The sequence below is a fragment of the Etheostoma cragini genome, chromosome 21 (genome assembly GCF_013103735.1).
Source record: "Etheostoma cragini isolate CJK2018 chromosome 21, CSU_Ecrag_1.0, whole genome shotgun sequence".
NCBI classification, from domain to species: Eukaryota; Metazoa; Chordata; class Actinopteri; order Perciformes; family Percidae; genus Etheostoma; species Etheostoma cragini.
The window spans coordinates 6,309,642-6,337,043 of NC_048427.1; the positions used below are offsets into that span (position 1 = coordinate 6,309,642).

At 41.2% G+C, this 27,402-nt stretch overlaps 1 protein-coding gene across 3 annotated transcripts in view; it reads left to right on the plus strand.

Annotated features, from left to right (window-relative positions):
* Positions 1-6: 6 nt before the first annotated feature.
* Positions 7-27,402, plus strand: part of ctbp2l (C-terminal binding protein 2, like) — a 93,092-nt gene continuing 65,696 nt past the window's right edge. For all 3 annotated transcript variants that reach the window (XM_034861485.1, XM_034861490.1, XM_034861486.1), the window contains exon 1: positions 7-324. The gene's annotated coding sequence lies outside the window, so the exon portion shown is untranslated. The remainder of the gene's footprint in view (positions 325-27,402) is intronic.

Genomic DNA, 27,402 nt, shown 5'->3' on the forward strand with positions numbered 1-27,402 from the left:
GAAAGAAAACAGTGAAACAGTTGGGCAGACCTAGGCTACTCGGCGTTTACGCAAACGCTTGGCCGTCTTTTAATAAACAAGGACGCGTAGGCTTTAACACATTGTAGCCAGTTCCCTGTAAGGTTATCACTCCTCTCTATCCGACCGTGTCTTCCCATCAGCTCAAAGAAGCCGCTTTTGTAGCGCGCGGAGGATTAAAAAGGTGGAATCAGAATTACTCCAAATCTTTACATGAAACATTTCTGCCCGAAGCGGATGATGCTGCCGCCGACGTGTGTCTAAAAAGTCGTCTTCTCAACTTGCGATTAGACGTCATTCGTCCAGGTAAGACTGCATTACAGCAGGAACACGGCTTTACACGTTAAATTCAGTTTTTAGTGTGTCAAATAAGAGTTAGCCATGACTGGCTGCCGTCGGGTTTCAGGTCCGCATACAAGCTCTGACCATGTGTGTCCACCTTACTGCGCCATGATGATGGGGAATTGTCGGGTGGGTTGTACACACACTCACACACACACACACACACACGGACATTATTTCTGACCACGTAGAAACCTTGCGTAACTGTCAATGTAAACGCGAATAGCCCCCTTTTTTCCTCCAAATGCTGCCATTCGTGTCCCTCACCTATTACATGCACGCGAGGGTATTCGACTCGGATACTATTGTTTTTTGCTTACAACGAGACCCTGTACGGAGTGTGTAGGTCAAAAGAAAATAGGAAGTGCATTTTTAGAGTGTTTGGTGAATGCTTGTGGAGTTGTGTGGGTGACTTTATGCTTTCTAGTGAGGGTATTTGCTCCTAAAGCCTCTAATACCTCACATTTGACCGGGCTGACTGAGTTTTGTGAAAGACGTCATCCTGTGTAATCTTCAGCGGCGCTTGCTGCTGCTTAGCCTGGGCATCTTTTGAAAACACAAATTACTGTGGAGTACATCTGCTGTCAAAGCTGCATCACCGTGCCACTGACCTTTCACATGTTTTTTTCTTTTTTTGCACAATTAGAACACTTTAAAGGAGCTGCCACACATAATTAAAGTGGATCAAAGGCTCCCTAAACTTTTCTTTTTTTTAAATCTCAGGGACCCACAAGTGATTAGTGGATCAGACACCTTCATTTGATGACATTTTGCCTTGAGGAATATCCCCTGAAAGGATTTTGTGGTTTAGTGTGGAGAGTTTCAGATCGGCATGTGGGCAAATAAAGTGTGGATATAGTAACTTTATCCTTTTGCAGTCTTTTGTTGTAAGTGACATGCAAGTGAAACTAAGGCTCATGTTTTTGGGGATGACCCCCCCCCCCCAACTGAAGACTCCAGGATGTGACTTTAAAACCACCGAAGGAGAAAAATGAACTGACTTTTGTAGTTTCCACTCTTGGACGGTTTGCTGCATTTTTACTCGAGCTAATTTGTGTAAATCATGTTTATAGTTGCCGTGCTGATATTTAAATTGGGATTTAGCACAGCAGCTGACAAGGTCAATTTAAAAAATGGTCAGGAAAGTGCATCTTATGTGTACAGCCACTGCTAGGTGCCGACAGTGTATAAATGAGACGCTTATTGCTTTGTGTTGACTTGTTAATCACACACACTAAAGTAGTCTTACATTCTATTGGGCTAATTAATTCGCGGATTACTCTGAATATATGACAACAGGACACGTGTTGGATTAAGGAAGAACTAGAGTTATCTGAATTACTTATCGCTCATCAAAAATGTCATCTGTCATTTCAACAAAGATGATTTCTATCCTGGAGAAACACCTAAAAAAGTAATCATAATATAATCAAAGTGAATGAGTTACAAATAAGAACTCGGACTGTTAGTTAACATATAGTGAAATTAACAACAGGACCATTTGTTTTCAATTTATGCAAGCTGAATAGTGGGTGACCTTAGTAAAGCAGCTCTTTGTCTGTCTTATGGGTGTATTGGATGAGGAAGGGGGTGTGTGTGCCTAAAGGAATATAAGGCCACTACAGATGTGTGCAGCTTGGACATCTGCTCTGTTGTAGGCTATTGTCAAGGAAGCTGTTAAGATGGTGGGCAGCCCGGCACAACAGGGCTCCCTTGTCCATTAAACTGTTCCAGTCACAAGTGCAGCGGGGAACTGGTCATAACACTGAGTAGTGTTCATTTTCCCTCACATGCCAGGTACATTCCCAGTCATTAGTGGTCCACAGAGGATCTTTATTTTCCTTGAGACAATAAATTCTTCATTCGTAACCACCAAACTTGCCATACTTCAGTTAAGATAGTGACATACTCCCCTTTTTCCGCTTACCTTCCCCCATTGTGAAACAGTGTTATTGTTAAGAATGGGCACTGTCGTATTTCTAGAGAGGAAATTGCACAGACTCAGTTAGTCGACCCCGTGAAGAGCCTGCCCTCTGCCATGCTCTGCTGTGTTGCCGAGCAGCACCCTATCACTCAAGGCAATTGAACGTCTATGAGGGGACCTCTGTTAGCCCCCATGCAATATTTATTATCATCCATCATCCCAAGATTCTCGCTCTAAGAGTGAATAACAGTGGCTGCTAAGTTCTGTGTTAAAAAGTTCCCTCAGCAGCAACTGTTAGAAGGGATTTATGGGAGCAGCTTCCCTGGAAGTGCTGCGGAAGTGAGGCGGAGCACGTTTCAGACTGCCTACAAACCCGCTGGGCTGTGGTACCAAATATGTCATGGATAAAATTCTGACTGGTTGAAGAGCTGCCTGAACTTCTCTTTTCATTTCAACTTAACATGTTTTAGTGCTCAATTTAGGACACTGGCAGGAAAGGAATTTGCAATTTTACTACCAGTTAACAGTTTAACAGTTTACGTCGCTTATCAAGGTAAAACGGCGAACGTTTGCTCGTTCCAACCTATTTCATGTGAGGATGTGCTTGTTTATCTCTCTTGCATATAATTGCTAACTGAATATTTATTTTGATTTTAGATGGACATAACAAGCAATTAGAAGATGTGACCTTAGGCTGTAGAAAGTTGTAAAGGGCCTTTTTCATAATTTCTTTTGACTTTTTCAATGCTAAACAATTAATACATTAATTAACAGGTAATTAAAGTGATCATTCCTTGCAACCCCAGTTTTCTTTATGTAAACAAGCAGAAGATGCAGTGCTTCAGTCCTATTACAGTAATGTAACCATACATTTACATTTGCATACTTAAAGGATATATAATTAAAATCCAATATTTTAATTACAGCCTTAAAAAAGCAACAGATGAAGAAAATATCTCTATCTCCTGTGCAATTATTACAGAGATAATAACGATAGTGATCTAATATTCACCATAGTCTTTAATAAGGATCATATAATGCATGCAAACAGTGCTACTGAGCTGGTAAATCCTGCCTCCATGCCCTTTTGAATGAGAGTGAGTGTGTTTTGTGTACAAATTAGTATATCTGTGTGTCCTCACACTCACTCTCTATATAGTCTTTGATCCTGCAGAGATGAGATAAGTCTTTTTTTCCCCGAGTCTTTCCACTCTGATGAGAGTGTTTGTTTGTAAGAGTTGAAAACAATTGGGATGAATCTGATAGCGAGTGAAGCAATATAGATGAGGCTGCACTGTAAATGAATCAGTGTGCTTCTTTTATGTCCATTTGAATATGTGTTTTTAATTGGTCTCTGAAGGCTAAAACTTCTTCTTTCTGCATTCCTCAAAAGTGTCTGCATGATGTGACTATGTTGAGCTGAGGAGCCCAGGAGCAGCGATGTTCATTTGAAGCCCGGTGAACATGCTCATTATCTCCAACCAAAGGCAAGATGATTTAGCTGTAAGCTGGGGCAATTTTGATTAAAAAAACAACAACACGGAGGTAGAACTGTAAACTGATCAAGAGTTAGTAGGGGGTAGTGAGCAATTGCTATAATTTTGTTGACAGTCACAGTGATTGTGTTTTCTGGAGCTACACAGAGGTAAAGGATAATTGGAGCCATGAAGGTCTTTCTTATGGCAATCGGTAAAGTGGAACCCTGTCCCAGCACTATTCTCTGTACCGTATAAAGGAGCAAGATCCAGCGACAGGGCTTGCATAAGAGATCTACAGTATTCTCTACTATAACACAAACAGATGTATTCTGGCTTAAACTAGTAGAGCAACCTCATATGGTTTTAGCGTTGGCTACCAGATAGAATTTTTTTCTGCAGTATTTGGATTGGATCTAACCAGCACTTTGTGCTGGTGCTTTCACCACTCCACAACCGTATCAGGGGAGAGCAAGGTGACCATGGAATAAAGTGGAAATACATTGTCTTTCAGCCATGTAAAAGGTCAAGTAACTCTTGTACATGGCCCCTGTTGGTGAAGTCAAAGTCAGTCGTGTTAGCATTAAAGTATGATTTTGTCAGGCAAAGCAGCAGCACAGCAATTAGAGTTATTAATTATTTTCTTACAACTTAATACTCTTTCATTTAATGCATATTAATTGATGTGCTCCCGAATCCACACTTGCATAATCCACCAAGGATTTCTCAAAGGCATGCACAAAAGGCTTTTATTATCTTAAGGAGGAAGTGGTCTTTTGGGACTTTAAGTGCCCCTGCTCAATTGTGTTTTATATTATGAAACAGACGTAAGTGAAATGAAATTACAACATATCATCAGCACGGTGAAGGATCCTATTGAAAAATTACTTCAGCAGAGCTATTGTTGTTATGTCGGAGTTGTTCTTTTGGATGTTATGGAGGGGGTTTATTAAGTCCTCATGCAAGGGAGTAAAAATCATTTTCAAGGTTAAACTGTGTGAAGGCTAAATGTTTGGGGGGGGGGGGGGATTAATTTCATGTCCCATAATGTGATTTGCGATATCTACTCCTCTCCTGCCCTTGGTTTCTTTGGAGATGTGCAAGCCTGATGAGAACAGGCAGGGGGGCTGCTGTAACTATTGCCCGCATTTATAAGTGTTTACAGGACTACTAAATGGAATTATGGGAGACTATGCATGCTTACAAATTCACCATCGTTTCCCGACCCAGTCTCATTACTGAATACAAATTCAGTGGGTATCCGTCCGGTGCAGTGTAGAGAAAATTAGCTTTCTCTTATACATGCAAGCCTGCACAAACAGTCACTTACATAAATACATACAAACGTGCAAACACAGGATGGGGGGGGGGGTTCCCGGAAAATCACTGTGCATCATTAATTGCAGGGCAGGCTATGAACAAGGGAGAAGGACCACCATGATAACAGCAGCAAGTTTCTCTGCTGTTCAGACGGCTTAAGAAGCCTGCTGTACTCAACACTTTATCACACAGTATCTACAGTTTATACTTGTGTATCTGCATATCAGCCCTGTTAATTAATCTGTTGAGTTGTCTCATTTTCGGGCGAAGTCTATGTAATACAAATGTCTTCATAGATATGCGTGCATTTCATACAGCACCATTACCATAGATACATTTAACCAAGTACAAGGAAATCTGTCGGTATGTGTGCAATATGAGAAAGTGATACAAATCAGCGTTTAAGGTCAGCAAGGATAGTGAGTGGGTAGGCGGTAGGCTTTTTGTGGGGGGGGGGGTATCATTCATAGCATTTCCTGCCCACTATGCCAGCATTCATTTTACTTTACATGTTTAATAGGTCATCCATCAAACCCTAAATATTGGAGTTTATGACATAAAAAACAAGAATTGTAAGGATATCATTTGAAATTTTAGTGAATCTTTAAATAATGAGGAATTTCTAAGGATTTGTAATGTTTTGAGGAACATCATGTGGCACATGGACATCGTCTCACTGCTAGTTCTTATGGTAAACTCCAGAAGACCGCCACACATTTATTTCGGGCTGAACTGCAGCTTATGAAGCTGAAAAACTAAGTAAAGGTGCACAATTATAATCTAAAATGTATGCAAATTCACCTGTTGTGCAGTATTTTGGCTTCATCACAGGCAAGGTAACAGGGCCTAAAGGACAGTCCAACTACACATTTCTTGCCCAGACCTGTTATTCCTTAATGTTTCTACAATGTCTTGTGACCTTAATCGTAGCTAATCCTGTAGTCATTTTCCTTTTCCCCCTTTCCTCCTCAATTTGGCGAGGCTAATTCCCCCATTCTGCTGCTGTCGTCACTGCTAACTCCGCTTATTGCACCGGGAAGCTCTAGACAGCCATGTGCCCTTAAAGAGCCCCATGACAGCCAAGTCTTTTCACCTGACAGTGAGGGAGGGTGCACAATCATCCACCCTCCAGATCCCACCCACCACCACTGTGCAGGCAACCAAAACCAACCAGTATGAAGAAGGACATGAATGCTCACTGGTTACCTACCTGCAAAAATGCCCATGAATTGTTTGTTAGAATTAAAGACCAAAGTTGACCACCAGAGCTACCACCCGAGTTGTAGCTTGTTCTTGTTCTATGTTCTGCTAGGTGATGATTTTACGTTTGTGCAACCAATAAGCCCCAACAATTAATTATTTAGTTATCTACCCAAAGAAAGAGCCCAGCATGCTCTATCAAGCTCAACCACACATTGTTATAATCCTAGACACCATCAGCAGGATGGTGCTCTGTGACAGTAGGCTTGTACTTGTGGGCAGAATTAACCGACAGCAGTCATGATTCATTTGGCACCAAATCCCTTCTCAGATTCAGTGTTGTGTACCTTTTTACAGAGATGTCTGTCTCACGCTGTCGATTCACAATCGACTCCAATATTGACAAAAATGATAAGCAGCTGGAAGCAGAAGGGATTAAATTGAACACAACCAGTCACAACACAAAAGCGCTCAGAGAAAAAGTAGTGGCAAGGTACTCATGTGGTGAAAGCTCAGACAAGGCAACATTAAAGTTCTCATATTATGCTTATTGACTTTTTCTTTTTATTGTGTTATATATCTTTTTGTGCATTTTATAGGTTTACAAAGTTAAAAAGCCCAAAGTCCATCCCAAGGCGGCTTACCATCTCCTGTTCTACTGTAGTCCAGCCTTTACTTCCGTGACAAACGTGCATCACTTTGTAACACATGTTATAATGCTCGCCTAGCTGCTAGCATGGCACTCCCTCATGCTCTGCAACTGACAAGCTAGCAGTACTTAATGTGCATGTGTGACTCCCAACAAAGATGGTACAGAAATGAGATGCCTCACTCTGTAGCTAATACAGAGAGCTCAACACACAGGGTGAAAAGAGGAGCTGCAGCAATGTGCAGTATAACAAATATTTGGTGTTTTCTGAAAATTATACCATGTTAACCTATTCTGGTACAACCTCTAAATACAATTATGAACCTGAAAATGAGCACAATATGAGCACTTTAAGTGGCTCTTTTACAAAAATTAAAAAAAAGAAAAGGTGCTGTCTGAAGTGGAGAAAATATACTGGAGCAGTTAAAAGGTCTCAACAAAAACATTTAAGAATTTTAAGCGTTGGTCCTTGAACGTTAGCAGCTTTCCTAAACAGTGTTTTAGATTCGCCACTGCAGGCTGTATCCTCTAACTTTTCTTTTGCAAAGTTGTAGAGAGTTAAACACTGACAGAGGCAGCGGGCTGTGTAAGGTTGGAGTGTTGGTCAAGTTGGTCAAACTAGGGCTGGTTACCCATGTCCGTACCTCAAATTTGGTTATGGCACCAAATGGTAACATTTTTCTTTACCTTCTTAGTGCAATAAAAAAAAATTGATTTTAGTTGTAAAAATAATTCCAAACCTATTTGTCCTGTTTACTTAGAACATTATGTTATTTATTTAAGGCATTTAACACGCCACACAAAATAAACAAGAACACCCGTTCCCGCAAGCTATCAAATAATTATTAATTTCTTGCAGTGCACTAAAACTCTTATTGTATTTATATCAAATTTTATTACTTTCTGTTTTTTTAATGGCTCTTGTTGCTTAAATAAAGTGATAAAATAAAAATAATGTTGACTTAGAATCTCCAGTCTGTAAGGCAGTCAGTCTAATCAGTCAGTCTACTGGCACTTACCCACTGCTTTAGCAGCTGTACTCGGCTACACCCGACTCGTCCGCGGTGCCCCGTCCTCCTTTTTCCATTGCAGATTTAGTACCACTTCATGCGTGGGGCGAGCATGCCTGGTCATCATAGCAACGCTGCAAGAAACTGCCGTGATCTTACGCGGCATACACACAGAGTGTCAAAGGATGTGTTGATTTTGATTCTCGGCATGTGGCTGTTGCCACACATTTTGTGTAAAAGAAGCTGGAGGCTGCAAAAAACCCCACTGTCTAAACTATTAAAAAATGGCGGGTTTGTTCAGGACACCCCCGTCTGTTACTAGCAATGATGACACAGTAATTAGTGACGATTCTCTCCAACCAATCAGTAATCTGCAGGTTTTCACGTCACCTCTTGGTATCGCCTTAGCTTGTTTGGAACTGGCAGGTACCTGAGACTTTTTATTTATAATGGAAAATAAAAAACGGCAAGTAGATATGAGGCAATTTGAGCAGGTACAATGTAACTGAAAAACCGCCATAGGTGGACGTGTGACCGCACTGCGGCTGCTTTCGGGCTTGCCATTAATATAATATTGGAGCAAACGCTGTCTGTGTGGAGTTTTAAAAAATATAACCACGCTTTGAACTGATTTACCGGCATTGCCGTGACTCACTGTGACTTAAACAAACAATGTCATTTTGTTCCGTACCTCTGCGTGTGTGCATCTGAGCGAAGCCCCACTCTCTGTCAACATGCACAGAGGACAGAGAAGCTTGTGCTTAGAGGTACCAAAATTGGGCACCGTTTGACTTAACGTGAATCTGTCCTCGATAGTACTAACGTTATCCGGTCGATACCGGAGTCGTTACCCAACCCTAAGGCAAAAACATGCATGCTTGGAAATTGTTTTTTTCACTTTTGCTTTGTACTCAATGATGCTGATGTGTCAAAGTAGTGAACGTTTGACAAAACTGAATTTACCTCCTCTTGTTTTTTCAATTTGCATGCATTGTCCATGTTACAGTGGTTGTTGTAGTTTCCCAGCTAAATCTCATCTTGTTCCTTTGTGAAAGGAACAAGGAGTGAATTGCATACAAATGCTCTTCCAGGTGTCCATTGCAACATGTCTTAGGATTTAAAACCTCTACCATTGTGTACTCTGCTGTGGATGACCTTCCCACTTTTTACATGCACATACACAAACACACACAGCACAAAAACAACAGGCCTACATGTCTTTCATTTGGCTGTAGTGCAGTCATTGCTTTGTGCATTAAGCAAGTTGCTGTTCCTCTTTTTCCTGGTTTCCAGGATACGCTATATTTCATTGAGCTCAGTATCACCTTTCCTTGCAGTGGGTGAACTCAGTCTTTTTATTTCCAGATTGCCTTCACTCCCAGTGCAGCTGAAGTCTGATCTGATCAGAGCTGAACATAGGTTTGTTTGCATTTCTCACTGACTTCTTACTTTGGGCAATTGTTAAGGCGTATTCAAACAAACAACCACGCTATTGCAACAAAAAAAAGGCCACACTGGCTACTTTACCATCCTAAAAAACACTGCTTAATTGACGCAAGCTCACTTACCAAGTACCCTGCAGCATTGGGCATATTGCGAATTTGGGTTTATTCGAGAATTTAGTTGTCAGAGACTATTAGTGCGGCTGTTAAAACTTTCTAAAATTACACAAGCCTGCCTCAAAGTTGTGAAAACGCCCCATGTGGGGTCTTGGCATTTAAAAGGCCCTACAATTGGACTTGTTGGTTTGTATTTTATCCTCTTTGTGTAACATATAGCAACAACAACACAGCCCTTTAGTGCAGCTCTTTCCCTGAATGTGGAGAATAAAGGTCTGCTTTCTCACACTTTCTAATTTCTCGTATTCTCTTGCTTTTTCTCCTCTTCCTCTGCACGTATCTATCTCCATTTCCCCTCCACCCAAGTGAAGGTCTCATTGCTTATATAATGTCTCTAAACATTTGTGCCGCATTAGGGGAAGTCAGGCATGCCAAAACTGTGCAAAACGTCCCTCTGTGCACCCCATAGAGGTGGGACAGATGGCAACCCTCGTTTTCAGTCTTGTAAACTGCCTGTGACAGGAGAGATGGCGCATTCACAGCTGAACTAGGGCAACGCTAACTAAGGCTTTACAGACAGTGGTGGACACAGTTGCATGCACACTAACAGTAAGATGCTTAGCTCATCTCTTATCTAGTTTTTGGCTATTTAATTACAACATGGTGTTTATTGATTACAGATTCAAGGGAATGTTGATAATCACTGTTAATGCACCATTGCGTTGCTCCACAACCTGTGATCCAGCTTGTAGTTCACCTATAACAAAGGCTATCAGATTCTCGCATTAGATAATCCATCACAATGTTAAAGAAGGTGACCTGGAGTTTGCTTTCTAATTCAGTCGTTAATCACCTCCACAGCAGAGTGTCGTTCTTTGTTCCCCCCCTTAACAACTCTCTGGGCAGAGTCCATTACTGGGTAAACAGACAGTGAAACATAGAAGAAATGAATGAAGATGCCCAGTGCAGAACCCCCAGAGGTGAGATCAAATGGCAAGCACGGTGATGATGAGGGATGTTTATGGCTGGCACTCTATTAAGAGGAGGCTCTTCCCTGCTGGCGCATAATGAACATCTACCTTGTGAAATGGTTGTTCTGAAGCTTTTTCCTTCCACTGAATTACCGGTCATTTTCATCAGAATGTGCACTAATTGCTCTCAGCGGCGAGTCGGGGGAAGGGCCACTGATAGAGAGAATGAGTTTTTAGGGTAACTTGGCAAGGTGACTGGCTTATGGCAACATTAGCCATGTTGATTTGAATAAATCTCCCAACACCATATTTCCCCCTTTGTGTGTTAATGAAAGCCAGTTATGTCCTTGGAGGAGGATATTTCAGGCTTGAACTCTTCTTCTTTTTTTCTGTGTACACAGTAACGCCTCCTCCAGATGTCCCCCACTGTGGGAGGCTGTGAGGCACATGCAAGAGGCTTACTGCCAAACACACACACACACACACACACACACAAACACAGGCCAATCACCTCTGGGGGGCACTTCAGCCAACCTGTTACAAAATAAGACGAGCAATAATAGCAGAAATAAGACTGCAGTGCAATTGTATGCTGTTTCTATAAAGAAGAGAGTTAAATATTGCTGACATGAAGGACAGTGTGTGTGTGATGGGGAAGAAAGGAAAAACATCTCAGAAAGGAGAATGTTTTCGGAAACCACAGACAATGTACCATCTGCACACAGCGGGGTGTGTGAGCGACACTGGACTACTGCTGTGAGGAACTATTGCATTGTTATTAAATGGCTGTTGCCTCACTGGCAGCCATATTAAAGCATCAGATCCTCTGCCCAATGCAAGGCAATGAGAAAGAGAGAAGAGGGGAAGTTTAAGAAAAGATAAAAAGCTCAAAACCAGCCTGGCCGTCTGGACATGGTGACACGTTGTGCAGCTGCGATGGCACTGATTAGAAGATGGCAGAACTTAATTCTTCAAAATGAAAAGGCAGAAAAGCTGCTTTTTTCATTCATTCTTTCTGTCTTTATCCTCTAACCTCTCTACCTCCCTCTCCCCGCCCACCACCTCTATTGGCTCAGCATCTTATACAAGGTGCAGCGAGAGGACAGCTCTTTTGTACTTAGAAGCTGTGTCTTAAGAAATGTGAATATATCAGCTCAATCCATTACCAGGTCTTGTTGTGGGGGTCAGATGTACTTCTTTTTTATTAAACTTTTCCTTACGCTCACCATGGTAACTTTCCATGGTATTGTCACTTTCTGTACCCCTCGAGCAGTTCACCTGCAAAGTCAATTTAATTTCGCACTTGCTTAAAAGTCGTGTCTCTCTTTTCATGGCTGACGAGTCTGGATCCACTTCTGCTTTAGCAGCATGTTGACTTATTGATGCCCTTTGTGAACACTGAACTAGTGACAGTGCATGAAATGCCACTGAGTAGCAAGAGTTGATTAGCTCCCCTTGCTCTCCCTCATCTCATTCCCTCAAACTCAGGGCAGTGGAATGACTCTTGAGATTGTGCACTCTGCTAACAGTTTCATGTTAACTTTCTTTGTGCCAGAGGTTATTAAATGCACAGTCACCGAGTTCTTGTTTTTGTCTCATGCCAAGCATTCTGTGCAGCTTCTGCTTAAAATTAATATGTAGGAAGAGATTCTTTTCTTTTCTTAAAATGTTTTTGACTCTGAACAAATGGCAGGCATCGTGACATTTGTTCCTATTGTGTCCAGACTAGACTAGTTGTCTCTCGTGCCTCCCCTCAGGCTAAAAGGCGAGAATGGGACGTTTCTGTTCAAATGGTTTCTTTTTTTTTTAATATCCATTTTAACTTTACCGGTTTTTGAACATTTAATTAAAATAAACATAATTAAGAAGTAATTATTCTAACAATTGGTCATGTGATATGTAGCCAGTAAGTATAGTTTTGGGGTGGACTTGTCTTCAGAAAGTTGTTTTGGCAAGTCACACACAGTACATGTTTATACATTGTTAAACAGTGTTCCTGCATTACAATCTCACGTTTAGGATCTAGATGCCACACTTGTGGCAGAACTGGTTTGATTGAGGACACGGCATGTTAAGGCAGAATTTGGTAGAGGAGATTAGAGATGAGTTGATGCCATTAAAAGAACCAGGTATTTTTTTTTAGTTTTTCTAAGTATTTCTGCGCCTGCTCTACCAACTGAGCCAACCCGGCCTCTAAAGGAACCAGTTATGAACTGACCACTCTCTTTACCTGTCCTGGGAAAAAATCCCAATTCAAAATTGGACTGACGTCCTCAGTAGTACAACTATAAGTAAGTGACCGGGTAGAAAAATAAACCCATGCATGCGTGATGAGCAATACTTAGAATAGAATGAATTAAAAAGTAGTGGCATAGTCAGTCCTCTACTTTCTCTAGCAACTGTGCGAGGAGTGAATGGTGACTGCCCCCATAAATGTGCATGTATGCTTAAACTCCTTTTGTTTTCCTGACCAAAGTTTCCAAGGGGCTGCTTTTTTGAGACCGTCATGCCGCTTGAGGTAACCTGACATTTGGAAAAGGTCTATTAAGAGGATTTGTTTGGGACAGCTTCAAATTACGGTGGCACACAGGGAACAGGAGGGATAGAGGGATTGAGGAAGAAAATGGCTCCTGCTTATTTAAATGTCACTTCTACGGAGGGTGAATGCATAAGCCCTTCTTTTTTAAGCATTACATGGGCATTTCTCACAATGGAAAAACATTTCTTGTCATGTTTAATTCTGCGTTTGTCTCTCTCCGTCTTTCGGTTTGGCTCTGTCTGCTTTATTGGCAGCAGGCTTTAAGCCTTGTGAAGCTTTGCCAAAATCTTGACAGTAACCACAAACCATTCAGTTTGTTTTGTGTAGGTAGTGACTGAAGGACCAATCACTCTGGTCTTATTTGGATTTTAAGTTTTATGTTGGACTGTATATGCAGCAGTGTAAAATGCATATTAATTTCCAGGCTCTCCTACTCTCCATCCAAGTGGAGGAAGAAAGCAGGAAAGTAAGAAAGGAATCGCTTTAAGTCAAAGCTGGGGGAGGAAAGCACAGAAGGAAAATAACCGTTAAGTGTGCTGCAATTTCTTTACATGTGGAGTGATCTCTCTTATGCTAGGTTTTTTCAACAAAAGCTGTTATTTCTTGTCAGCACTCAGCGCACTTATGAGTGCATAGGGGCTTCTGCCTGCTAGTGACCTTTTTAACATGATGAGAAGACCAAAATACACTGAGAATCCCTTGGTGATGATAGTCAAATGTCACTCAAACTAAAGGACTGCAGCCAGACTCTTCGCACTGGGCTTCCAACAAAAGTGAGGAGAAGGAGGTGCAGAGCCCTTTATCTCTTTTCCTTGACAAATAGCTGGTGACACTGTTGGATTAAGCCCTCACAAGTCATGCCAGCTGCTGGAATCAGATGACAAGTACCTCCATTTCTACATGTCTTAATCTGTTTCAGACGCTTCCAGCTTCATACATAACTGGAATATTCATCACCCAGACGCCACCTGCAAATGTCAATAAATTATGTGACTTAAGTGATGCCTGAGCTTGACAGTTGGTTTCCTGAAAGGCATTTGCCCTTTTGACTACTTTTTCATTTTTTTCTACTGCCATGACACATTTTATGGAAGAGGAGTCTGTGAGTGTACCACAAGGACTCGGGGCTATACATCGCAAAAACTTCTTCTAAATTTCAGTCTGCAGCAAGTTCCTACAGTGCCAAATACAGACGTTCAAACTCTTGCTACTACAAACCCAGGATCTATTTTAACAGAGGTTTTTCCCATAATTAAACTAATGCATAGGAGAGTATGCTGGGGTGGCTCCCCTGATTAATGGAGCAATTACATAATCCATTATACTGAATTATGAATGTGCTAATGATGAGCTCGTGATTCCTGAAGTTTGCCTGTGTAAAATATGAAAAGGAAAGCGGAGAGGGCTGTCTGTTTGCAGAGGTTCCTCTCATCACTGGGAGGTAGCGCTAAGGAGGAAGAAGAGAGGTGCGACTGCCTACGAAGAGTGGCTGTTACGCGTCATTTCTTCCTGTTGTAGAAAAAACGCCTCCTACTGTTCCCACCAAGACTGCTTGTCGTAGATTTGAGGATCTCTTGCTATGAAATACTAAAGGCCATACAAATCTGAATTCCTGTTTTATGTAATTTTTTTGATGGGAACATAAAGTATGCAATTAAGTAAAAAGGACTTCATAAAAGATGACAGTTGGCAACTGAGCGCTGTCATAATCTCATTGGCCCAAACCATTATTGCTCTTAAGCAATAATTTTTTCTTTACATTCTCATCTATTTGCTGGAACGTTCCTGGATGTGTTGTGCAGCAGACGTCCAGAAATAGCTCATATCATCTGTCTTGGATATTTAATTATACCAATCATTTGTTTAGAAGTAAACATCAGCTGGACAATAATTATTGAATTGATCTGTGGATCAACTTATCAATTCAGCACCAGCTAATTGAGATGGTAGTGGGTGGTGGGTAGTGACCGTGGCCATGCCTGCCTTTATGCCAGATGATACATTTATTTTTTGAAATCAAGACCAAGAAACTGCCACCGTGGCCACAATTACATGATAATAATACTACTTTAACATAGTAGCACATTTAGAAAAGGGTCCTATTCCAGCAAACTGCTTGGCAATGTCAGTTACACAACAATACCCACCTAGTATAAGTTTGCTAACATTAGCCACCATTAGCTGCTGTTCATACCAGACCAAGGTAGACTTTCAAAGCAAAGTGTAGTTAACCGGGCAAGGGTGGAATAAATTGCCTACATATATTGGTTTTAGGCAAATTTGATTATTTATTTGTAAGAAGAATGTGTTTATTCTACATTTACATGCTGCATAGTTTTGCATTAAACAGGAGTGTACCATTTCTCATGAGCACAAAAGCAGTGCTGTTACAATTATTTTTATCACACTTGTCCCACCTTTATGTAGTTAAATTGGAAATGATTAGGAGTAGAAAGAAACAGATTGGTATCACGGGGGAAAAAAATTATTTTCTCACCTGTGTAGATAAATATGTAGATAACCTTAACTCTTACACTTGACAGATGAGTTATTGGCAACTGATATCATTCAACAGATTGTGAGAAAAGAAGATGCCTATAGTACTTATAGTACGGTATGTTGTACATGTCAGTTTTCTCACATGATTGTAAATAATCTTGTCATGAGGCACTCATGCAGCATGTCCAACGTTAAAACTGGCACCCAGCCTGTGCTCAGTATCACTGCGGTTACATACTCATAGTTAAAGCAGCGTAGCAATCACATAAAATGCTGAATGTGCAGAAGGAATTTTGTTGATATAAAAGAATAAAAAAGTATGAAAATTCTGGAGTCACAAGACACCTGAACTGCAAGTTGGGCTTTTGTTTATTACAAATTTAAATTAAATGAATCTGACCGATTTGTTGTGATTTGCTTTGTCACTATTGGATGCTGCAATTGTGTCAACATTTTTGATATGTTGCAATATATTCTATTCAAATTACAATATTTCTTTGAGTATTTGTCAAGTCTTCCACTTTGCGCTCATCTGCAACGCTATTGTATTTACAAGTGCCAAGACGTGCATTAAAGTCATGTGAAGAAGAAAAAGTTGGTGTGCCACTCGGGTCAGATTTTACACAATCTTTATTGCTTATGGCTGATAAAATTTGATATGTTTTATTGCGTTTAAACCTTTCTTTTGAGTTTTCAAAGACTACATAGCTAATAGTTCCTTCAAGCTATCTTTTAATACGCACTGCAGATTTCCTTTGGTCAAAATCTGACCCCAGTAGTGCATACTTCTGCTGATTATTTGGGTTTTTGCCAGGACATCTTTAACTAGCACACCAAGAAAAGAGACCAGGGTTAGTTTGACTTATTGCGATTTTCCATTACATGGTACACTGCCGTGACTCAACACGACACACACAGAACGTCAAAGGTGTGCTGTTTTTGATTCTTAGCATGTGGCTTTTGCCACAGCCAGAAGACACTTTTAGTTTCAAAAGAAGCTGGAGGCAGCGAAACAAAAGCTAAACTATGTAATGATGACGCAGTGAAACTTGTGAAAGATGGAAAGAAAATGTGGAGCCTAAAAGTTAAGATGGGTAGCGATGCCACACTAAATCCCATGCTCAACAACCAATCAGACAGCTTCCTTGACTATGCTTCTAAACTGTCTGCCAAGTACTTTCCCATTATATTGTCACCTGCTGCCCAAGGTAGCGGTGGTCATGATCTGTGGATGCAACCTATGGTTCTCTTGGGTTTTAGAGCCTTTCTGTCATATATGTTTGTACGAACACTGATGTGGAAGATTAAAGAGGGAGTGCAATCCTATATCCTCTCCTTGCTTTAATATACTGTCCTTTTCATTTCTTTATGGGCAGACAGATGGTAGTTGCTAAGTTCTCCTAACACCTCAGACTTTACGAAGTACACAGTCACATCGCCGTCTATCTAGTTTGAAGTATCCTGCTAAAAACGTGAATCTACTGAGTATTCTTGTGTGAATTTCATGAATGTTTATATGGCATCTCTGGAGAACTAGCGTTAATTGCAAAAACAAGTTTTAATTGGGCTTGTGTTTACAAAATGTTGTCTTCATGCCCTAGTTGCACATACAAGAATAAATGGGTTTCTCTGGAGATTTTATTACATCGTGTTATTTATATGTATTACAGAATTGAATTGACTTTTCCCTTGGGGATTAATAAAGTATATATCTATCTAGAATGTATTTTTGTCTTGATGCATCTCGCTGTGTGCAACAATAATATCTGTCAGTCCATAATATGCACCGCTCCTCTTTAGCTGCGATGATTGACATCCATCATTTTTCCGCCCACAGTGTCTGTTTTAGGCTTGCGGCAGATGTGTCTGCATTCGATGGGGTTCATTTGAAGTTCAGCGTGTTAGTCCATTTTCTTAGGTAAACAAGCCAGCCAGACTCCCAACTTCCAGCTGGGGACACTTATCTGCTTATCTCTGATAGAAAATTGCCTTCTTTCCATAGTGTTTGAACTCTCAACGGTCTTTCTCAAGGTAACTTGCTGAAGTGTTTGTCTATTTTGAGAGGTGTACCGTGTGCTACCCAGTGAAAAGATCTCAAGCTTGAAAATGAATTCTATGTGTACTATTTAATTTGGAAATATTTGCTACAAGTGAATAGCAAAATCCTTATTTAGTTTCAAATAAAGCAGTAAAAGCTTGTGACTGGTGGAAAAATGGGTCTCCTCTCCAGGTAGAACCTTGGGTGCACTATTTATTACTTTGGCTAGAATTGCAAAGAGGGGAAAAGTAATGAGAATTTTAATGATAATTATTGTTAGTTTGTGTACTGTGCATATACTTGTTGTCCAAGTCTGTCCAAGCATCTGTTTGCTATTTTGTTATTTTCTCTGTGTGTGTTCCTTTGTGCTGCCCAGAGACATTCTGTAAAAAACAAAAAACAAAGGTAGTTTGGTTAGGTGGCAGTCTGAGTTGAATGTGATCACATTAAAGATAAAAGTACAGAATGCACAAGTTTAAATATGTAGATAGAGATATACTGAATGGGCATCTTATTCCACATTCTTAGGAGCACTAATGCATTCACCTTATGCACTATGAAAAAACCACAAATAAACCAGTATTGTAATTATTAGCCATTTAAGATGTTGAGCAGATTCTTTTCATGTCAGATCAGTCTATAAAAATGTGTTTTCATTTATTTTATTTTCCCTTTTTTCCCCCAGGCAAAAAAAGGATTAAAAAAAACCTTGAAAAGGTAAAGGGGCTTTCCCCTTTTCTTACGTCCCTGATGGCATACTGTATGTCTCTCATTGGTCATGTTAGGTTATAGGCAAAGTTATGAAATTGATTAATGGAGACCTATGTCTCAAAAAGCTGTTACTTTACCAGATAGCTAAAGCTACAGTAGCTTCTGTGTGTCAAAGAAGTTCATGTGTATTGCAGGGTTCTCCCTGCTCTCCATGCTCTCCATGCTGCCAACAGCAAAGCAGGCCGTGGTCGTTAGAGTGGGCCTCTGGGCCCTGGGCCATCGGCTCTGCCTTGGTCTGCTCTGCTGGCTGCATTGGCCCTTTTGTGAAATTTCAAATGTTACAGTTTGCTCCATTAGGACCTGGACTTGTTGCCGTTGGAGACCTAACTGCCCAATCCGTGGCTGCGCTGCCCAGGAGATGATGTCCAGGGATTGGTCAGAGCGAGGAGCGTCTGATGCCTCGTTGTATTACTGGGAGCGCAGCCACGGTGCCTTGTTGTTGTGGTATCACAGTCTTGTTTACCACGTTCTTGCTCAAGCTTAGATTGTACATTGAACAAATTAAACATGTTAGATTGCAGAGGATTATGTAAATGCAAATATAGCAGACTGTTATGCCTCTGTTTGTTTTTGTATGCCTCATTTTATTTCCTTTCAGTCACTTTCTTTGGAAAATAATCTGAGCTAAATCACAGTCTTATTACAAGTATTTCCCATAAGTGTTCCTCTCTATGGACTCCCCCCTGCCTGGTGCATGAACAACAGAGTCATTAAGTGATGACAAACGGCTTTCCTAACCAATAGAAGAGCAGTAGGTAAAAATTGAAATGAAAGGAGAATATTTAACCATATTTTGGAAACAATCAGTAAAATATATTGAGCGTTCAGACAGACGGGGGGGGGGTGAATAATGCTGCAGAAGTAGTTCAAGATGTACTCTATCTATGGAGGATTAGATTTAGATTTTCAGTGCTGGGCTACTGTTGTTGTCCATTGTAACTGCCTTGAGAAAGCTACAAATTTCTTAAAGCTACCTTTTATGTCTACAGGGGGTGAGTGTTAAATACTCAAATGATATGTTTTTAGTCAAATGTCACTTTAATCTATCATGTGACCCCTCTTGCATCCCATGGCCAAATACAGCAGCTTCAAGAGTTTTTGAGTGTGAAGGGAACTTCAAATGTGGGAGATAAGAATATATCTTACCATAGAAGAAATACAAGCCAAAGAAAGGTTTAGCAGATCTAACTGATATCTAAGGCATTCGTTTGTTTGTGTGAGTTTGTTCATTTTACAGACTTAACTTTTTTTCAAGTCAGACTTGTGAGTTTCTGACGCAACCATGCTGAGTGATTCATTCACTCAGACATCCCAGTGTATTTGCAATTAATCCTCTCATGCTGTTACAGTTACCTACCTTGGGGTTGTTATTATATGTCTCTGTTCATGAAAAATGGATAAATGTCAGCTTCGTGGCCTCCTGTAACGATAAGGACATAAACAAAAGGTTAGTGACACCTGGGCAATTGACCTTTTGTTTATCAGAGTGAGAGGGGAGAGAGAAAGAGATTACAACGCTTGGTGCAACGCAGTCGACCAGAGTCAGAAATGCACGGATAAAATCTGCTGCCAAAGGTTGTGAGCTCTGGTTTTAGACTCTCTGATTCTGTGACTAGTGTGGAGGATTCAGCTCTTTCCATAGGAAAGTGGAAGCTAACAACCGTGCTTGCACCACAGCACAAGTTTTCTTTCCTGTCTGCTTTGCATAAAATCAACATGGCGCTTTGTCAGTATGTTGCTCTGCAATTAACCTGGAGAGGCCCAAAACGGATGCCCTCTGAAAGGCTTCATTAACCTGGGCCTAAAAGGAGGCCATTGTGCTCTGGCTCCCATGACCTGCACTAAGCGACCACAATACCTGACACATTTTCTCAGCTATAATGGTTGGCAGAGAATCAAACCCACCTGCATTTTGAATTCGTTCAAATATTTTTCAGCAAACATGAGCAAGGCCTTGCTGAAATGATTAGTCCATTGATTGATAGAAAATTAATAATCATAATTTTGGTTTGTTGTTTTTTGTTAATTGACATTTATCAAGCAAAAAAAGGCAAACATTTGGTGATGCTAGTTCTTCCAGTGGAAGGATTTTCTGCTTTCCTTTGTAGATTAACTATATTTGGGGTTTGGACTCTTGGTCAGAGATAAAAATTTGAACGTGTCACTCTTGGCTTTGTTTTATTGGACAGTTTTCACTATTTCACAACATTTTATAGACTAAACAGTTAACTAAAAAAAACTAACTGATGATTCAAATTCATTACATAGTTGCAGCCCTAATCACTCTGCTCAGCTGAGTGAGTACACATGCAGTTGTACTTCACCATTCTGAATTTGAGGTAGAACAAAAGTCAGGCTTTGTCAGGTGAGAGAACATGTGATTTTGTGGCGTCGCCCTGATGCTCCATACCTCCTCTCATCCCCGCCTAAATTAAGCCGTCTTCATCTTCCTTAGTCAGCTTGATGTTTGAGCCGTATTTTTCACAACATCAGCACACAGCACTGGCAAACCAGGACCCAGGGAACTCGGGCTCTGTGTGTGTGTGTGTGTGTGTGTGTGTGTGTGTGTGTGTGTGTGTGTGTGTGTGTGTGTGTGTGTGTGTGTGTGTGTGTGTGTGTGTGTGTGTGTGTGTGTGTGGAAGGAAGAGAGACTGCATGCTTGTCTGCATGGCCTGTCTGCAGTCAGTTGGAGTAGCCTGTATGTGTGTCATCTCCTGATTGCAACACCAGCTTGGCCCACTTTTGCCTGACCGACTACACTCTTCAGCTCATCTGGGCTCTTCCCGCTTGTCTCTTTTTGTTTAATTTGCTCTTCTCTTCTACTCTCTCTCTCCTCCCTGTGTGGGGTCTAGTTTTCATGTCTCTTCTCGACAGTTAGAACAGAACTACCAAAGCTCGCCAAGATGTAGAACGTCCCAGGTGAATCAGGCAGAAGGGATTGGCTAACAGCCAGTGCATTCTGTACAATGAATCAGGCAGGACTACCCAGAACACATTCACTCTCATTGAGTTCATAGCCACACCAGTGTACGCATATGTGCACATCTAGGTCAGAAAGTGAAATGGGGAAAAAGGGAGCCCTTACTAGGGCTGCTTAATATTCTATTATCGTCATTGCAATATCAACTGGCGCAATATTCATATTGTGAAAGGCTGTAAAATATAGCTATAGACACTCGGTGTTAGTTGAAAACAAATATTTACCCTTTAAAAAGAAACTGTAATTTTTTAGTGGTGCCTTTTACATTTAATTCAAAGTTCAATTTGTTCAATAAAAGAATGTTGGATATGATTTCCATTCTTTTGTTTTAAATTCATCAATCCATTGGTTGTAATTTAGCAGAATACTAAAAGCGGCAGATATGCAGAATTAAGTACACGTTAAGAGCTGTTTCTGTATCTCAAGTAATATTGTTGTATCGCAATATTCAACGTAATCGCATATCTGAATCATACACTGTCATCTACAGGTGGCAGCATATGTACACGTACACGTTTAAACAAACACTTTTCTGAAAAGTGACACTTGTACACAAAGTTATTTTTGAAAACAGAGAGGTTGAAATGTCCAATTATGAAAATAGCCTGCCACGTGTAGACGTGTCTCTCTGCTGTTTGGGGTGAGCAGATATTGGACAATGGGATTTTACAGATTTTACTCTTGGAAAAAAAAAACAGCTGCCTGCGGTTGGCGCTGTGAGAATCAACACTGTAAAGGTACTCACCAGACAACTTAACAATTCAATTTGTAAAGCAGAGGGGAGATGCAGATCTGGTTGACAATTCTCTTCATCACTACAAACGACACCTTTCATATTGCCATATTGTCATTTGATACCATGACAGTAATGTGTTTATAAAGCTGCTTTTTTAATTAAAAAAAGAAGGAATAAAAGACAATTGACTCTTAGATTGCAGTATTTTTGTATAAAAAAAAAAACTGGATTTGATATTTGAAGGTTTTAGCAATGAAAGCAATGAAGCAAGAGGTGTTTTCATCCAGACAGATGTAGTAAGGCTTCATGTGGATCTGTCAATCATTTGTTGTACAGCAGAATTCAGAGTGAGGCTGGTCTGAGAAAATACATGTTGAGCCTTGACAGACCAAATTAAGCAAAGCAAAATTTGTTGGACTTGCAAGACATCATGTCAAACTCTCACTGCCTAGATTTGGGAATGATTGGTCAGGCTGGCTTTCAAACTTTCTGAAAACTGACATTTATCACAGTTAATGCATTATTATTTTACTACTATATCAATTGCATTCTGTATTTAATATATGTTATGTATTTTTCGTTAAATGAATAGTACCATCATTATAGGATTTGTTTATTTGCTTTCTTGGAAAGAAGTAAATAACCTCACAACTCAACATAAGGCTATAGTCAGTGGTTAGTAAAAGACTGGACATGTGCAGTCCAAAGGTAACAAAATCTGCCTCCAAGCACTTTTTAATCTTACTAGCTAATGTTAACTTATGTTACAACTTGTTTGTTTAATCCTTAAAAAAATTGTAGTTTAATAACAACAGGCTACAATTTTGGGTAGATAATGTGTGTCACACTTTTTCTTGGCCAGGAGCAGCGACTTCCTAGAGTCTTGTCGTTACCTCCCGGTTTCTAGTCTAATGCTAAGATAAGCAAACTCTCTCCTGGCCATAGCTTTGTGTTTATCCTACAGACATGAGAGCTACGACAAGCTTCTTTTCACCCAACTATTGGCAATAAAACAAATACGTGTGTTTCCCAAAATGTAGAACTATTCCCTTAAGACAAGACCAATGAATTTGAGAAGTTGTCTCGTAAAATCATGGCCAAAACCATGGTATCTTGAAAAGCATAATGCCTGGGGATGGCATGAGCAGGCAGCTCACACTCTGCTCTCACACATCACCGGGTAACTAGAAGACAGTGTCAGAATGATGGAGACTATGAACACGCCATCTTCATCTTTTGTGTGTGTGCGCATGTGCATTGCCTTTGTCCAGTGCCTTCCCCGCGCCCGTGGCCAGAACTGTCACTGGAGCTCATTATGCCATTAGTTGCCTCAAGCCTCAGTCCATTTGCTGGGCAGGGAGTGTGACGGAGCCGTATCACAGGGTCACCCCTCCTGCTGGAGGCCAGTCAGCTGAGGTGTGTGTGTGTGTGTGTGTGTGTGTGTGTGTGTGTGTGTGTGTGTGTGTGTGTGTGTGTGTGTGTGTGTGTGTGTGTGTGTGTGTGAGTAAGAGAGACTGGGTGTTCATCTCAAACTCTGAGAATGTATTTGACACTAATCATGATTTAGCACAGGATGTGATCTGTGTTTTGTGTTGTAATTACTCTCTATATATAGGATTTGCGCTGCTCCTCATTGTGAGTTGTAATATCTCTCAACGACAATGTACAGATCAAATAGATGGATTCATTGTGTGCTCTGCTGCTAAGCAGTAAATGTGTACCCTATAAGCGTAGCTCATCATACCTCCTAAATTAAGTCTAATGAGGTATCTGAGGCCATTTTAGCATACATGAACAGTCTCAGAGAGGTGATGTTCAGGCATCACTTTGTGTCTCGGTCAAGGAGGGGTTAATCCATCAGAAGCAAGTGTTTCTGTGTAGCTGAGGTATATTCCCCAGGCCTTTACCGCATATCCAGAGGACGACCAGCTTATTTTCTTTGCATATTAATAACTGCCTTGAGAGGTGGCAGGCAGGGCCTCAGGAGGATGTGGATAGCAGGGGGCGGGAAGAAAAAGTGTGAAGACAGAAACTGGAGTGGAGAGGAGGGATGGGGTCTTTTTTCCCTCCAAATAAATGATTAACTAAATACATCCCCCGTTCCTGTCCATTTTGAAAGAAGGGCCAGCTTTGATCTCTGGGGCCCTTTTGAAATGATCTGAGGAATGGGAGAGAGGGTTGTGAGGGAGGGGCCGGGGGGAGTGAGAGAGATGGGGACAGGAAACGCCGCACCTCCCTGCCTGTTGAGGGGAGACACCACAGGTATAGATGCAGAGAGAGGAGACAGAGAGAAGCAAAGGGAGAGGTTGGTACAGTTACGCTTTTGGATGATAACTGATGTGCCGGGAGTTGTTGTGCAGCGGCAGCTATGGGGTGAAGGGAGCTGTTTAAAGGCATCGGCATGGATATGCCTAGTGATAGATTAGCTTCCCTTTAACCCCAGAGATCAGTAGGGTGGCAGATGTCTTTTCCCTACTCCAATAGCAAATCGGACTTCCCTTTCCCTTTGCAGGAGATTGAAATACTGCTGCATGTCAATCCAATATTTTACTGACACTGCCATGCTTGGTGGGCACTGTAAAGAGCATGTTGCCGGCTGAGGCGAGAAGGCACTCGGTTTTCTTTACTTTCACAGCTAGAATCAATAACTAGTCACAGTGACATTCAGTCTTTAGATGTCTTCTGTATTTGGTAGGCTTACCTGGTGTGTTCTGTCAGTTTTAAACCTCAGTTTAATTCACTTCAGAGTCAGAGAGTATCTATGTGTAATATGTGAGTCACCCTACTGATCTGGCATGTATGTAGCACAAATACATGTGTGTTTGCTGCCATTAACTGTGCGTACACTGAAAGGATAACCTTGTATGTGTTGTGCTGAAACAAAATCCTTTAAAAATGCAGAAATTGGCTGTAGCATTTTTTTTTTAAGATTATTTTTTGGAGCATTTTCCTTTATTTAATAGTGACATTGGATAGATAGGAAAGGGGGTGAGGAGAGAGGGCATGACACGCAGCATAGGGCCGCAGGTCGGATTTGAACCCGGGCCACTGCCAAGGACTCAGCCTACATGGGGCGCACGCTCATACTGGTTGAGCTAGAGACCTCCCCCGTCTTGATTATATTCTTTCAGATTAAATCCCGAGATTTGACTAATAGATGTGGTATTCACAAGTGGAAATTTGTTTTTCTATCTTTTCAGATTCATCTAATTGTTGCTGTGCAAAACAGCCTGCAGCCACAACACCTGTGTTAAAGACACAATTGCTATTATTCAGTCAACATCTCAAAAAACTCAGATGCACAAAGAAGTGCTTTGCATCAATGACTCTGTGTCCTTGTTGTTGTTATAAGCTGGGGAATCGGGTACTTTACTAAAGCAACCTGATACTTTTAATTTAGCAGCATGTCGGTTACTCTTTTGGCGCATCGGCTTAGCACTTTAGTTCCCATGAGGCCGCTGGATCCTCACTTTCATTAAAGTTGTTTGGAGAGTCTCTCAGCTTGGTTTCCTCATAAAACAAACTGGTATGATGAAAATAACCACACAAACCAACGCTACTTCTCTGTTTTATGAGTACACTCACACAGAGGCAGACGTACACATACACAACAAAATGCTGTTTGTTAAGTTCTAATGAGTCCCAGTAGCAGCGGTTTGAGTTTTCCCTCCTAATTTGACATGCTTCACTTGGGCTGGGTCCCTCTTGCTCCGCAGAACTCAAATCCTCCATGCAGAGGCCTAATGAATCTTCTCCAAGTACACAAACAAAGGACAAACAAAACAAGCTGGAAACTCTCGCTTCCTTGAGCTTTTAATTGTCCCAAACATGTCAATCAACCACTACAGATTGCTTGAATCCTCTTTTTCTACTGACAAAATAGTTATTAGTCTCCCATGAGAACATATCAGTCTTCTGATTGCCGGGTATTACACTCATGTATTGGGTTTCCTTTTATTTTGCTCCAGCAGTGTGAGAACATTGACCGTTGTACTCTCTGCTAAGGAAGGTGACATGAAGAACAATGGGTTGAGCGCCGCTGGTCTCCTAGGGCTCTCCATGTTGAGATCAGCAGTAATTGAATCGGGGCTTTTGCTGCCCACAGAAGACGGTGCGAGTGAATTGCCTCAGATGGTTTATAGGGTAATAAAGTCCCTCCACACCAACACCTGCCAGCTGCGCTCAGCTTTGACCAAAAACAGTCTATTTAATACCTCCCGCTGTGCACCTGCAGCCCACCCGTAACGGTCAGCACACAACTCAATCACACCATCAACACAGCCAATAGACTGTATCAGTTATGCTTTTTGTGTCTCCTGTATGCTTTTGAAAGTTATGATTGGGGGTAATTAAAATCTTGACTCAGTTAGCCCATTGTTGACCTAGTTTAAGATGCTGTATCTTGGGCCAAATGCGACAACTACAGTCATTTTCGATTATCTGATTTCCTCATCTGCTTACCTCAGCTGCCTGGCGAGCGCTTGCCGTTGTAAATACCAAAAAGTGCTTTTCCTGGACATCCTCTTCTCTTCACAGCAGCGCACTCCTTTTTCAAAACAACGTCTGTCCCTCGTGAAAGAAATGGCTGAGTCGGTGAAGAGTTAATGGACGCAGCGGCGATCAAATCTGATGTTCAGTTGTATTTGTCCCAAAAGAGTCTTTCAAACAATATAGTCAGTGTTTACTTAAGCTAGGTGTCAGTCTATAATGTGCAAATGTGAAAACACGTTATGATGAATTATGGTAATTACATCGCTGACAAAACTGTGCACTTTTAAAATGCCATTATTGTGCGAGTATGCTTCTTCTCTCTGCTTTTGCGGCCAGCTTTCGGCATTATTAAGGAATTGTGAATTAATAGGAGTCAGCAGTTTTCAGCGGTGCAATCTCATTACATTTACAGGGAACGGATGAAGCAACAAAAAAAATTAATTGGAGGCATGCGACAGTTAGGACAGGGGCCTGGGCAAGGGCAGAATAAATCAGAGGTCAGTTTGACAGTTATATGGCTCGGTGGAGAGAGAAGTGGTTAACTTTAATGGGAGGAGATAGTAATGTTGAGTTACTTTATTTTCCCCTCTTCCTCCCCATGCCACGAACTCATCCCATCCCCTTCCCCCTCATCAGCTGAGGCACACAGCCCCTCACCCCTGAACTATTTTGACTCAGCTTGATATATAGAGTTAATTCAGCCCTCTCTGCACAATAATTCATGCGTTTCATGCATTCAATGTCATGCAGACTTAGCGTGGGGTGGAATTGTTAATTTTCTACACAGAGATTGCAGCCTCCCTCCCCACATACACACACATACACACACACACACACACACACACACACACACACACACACACACACACACACACACACA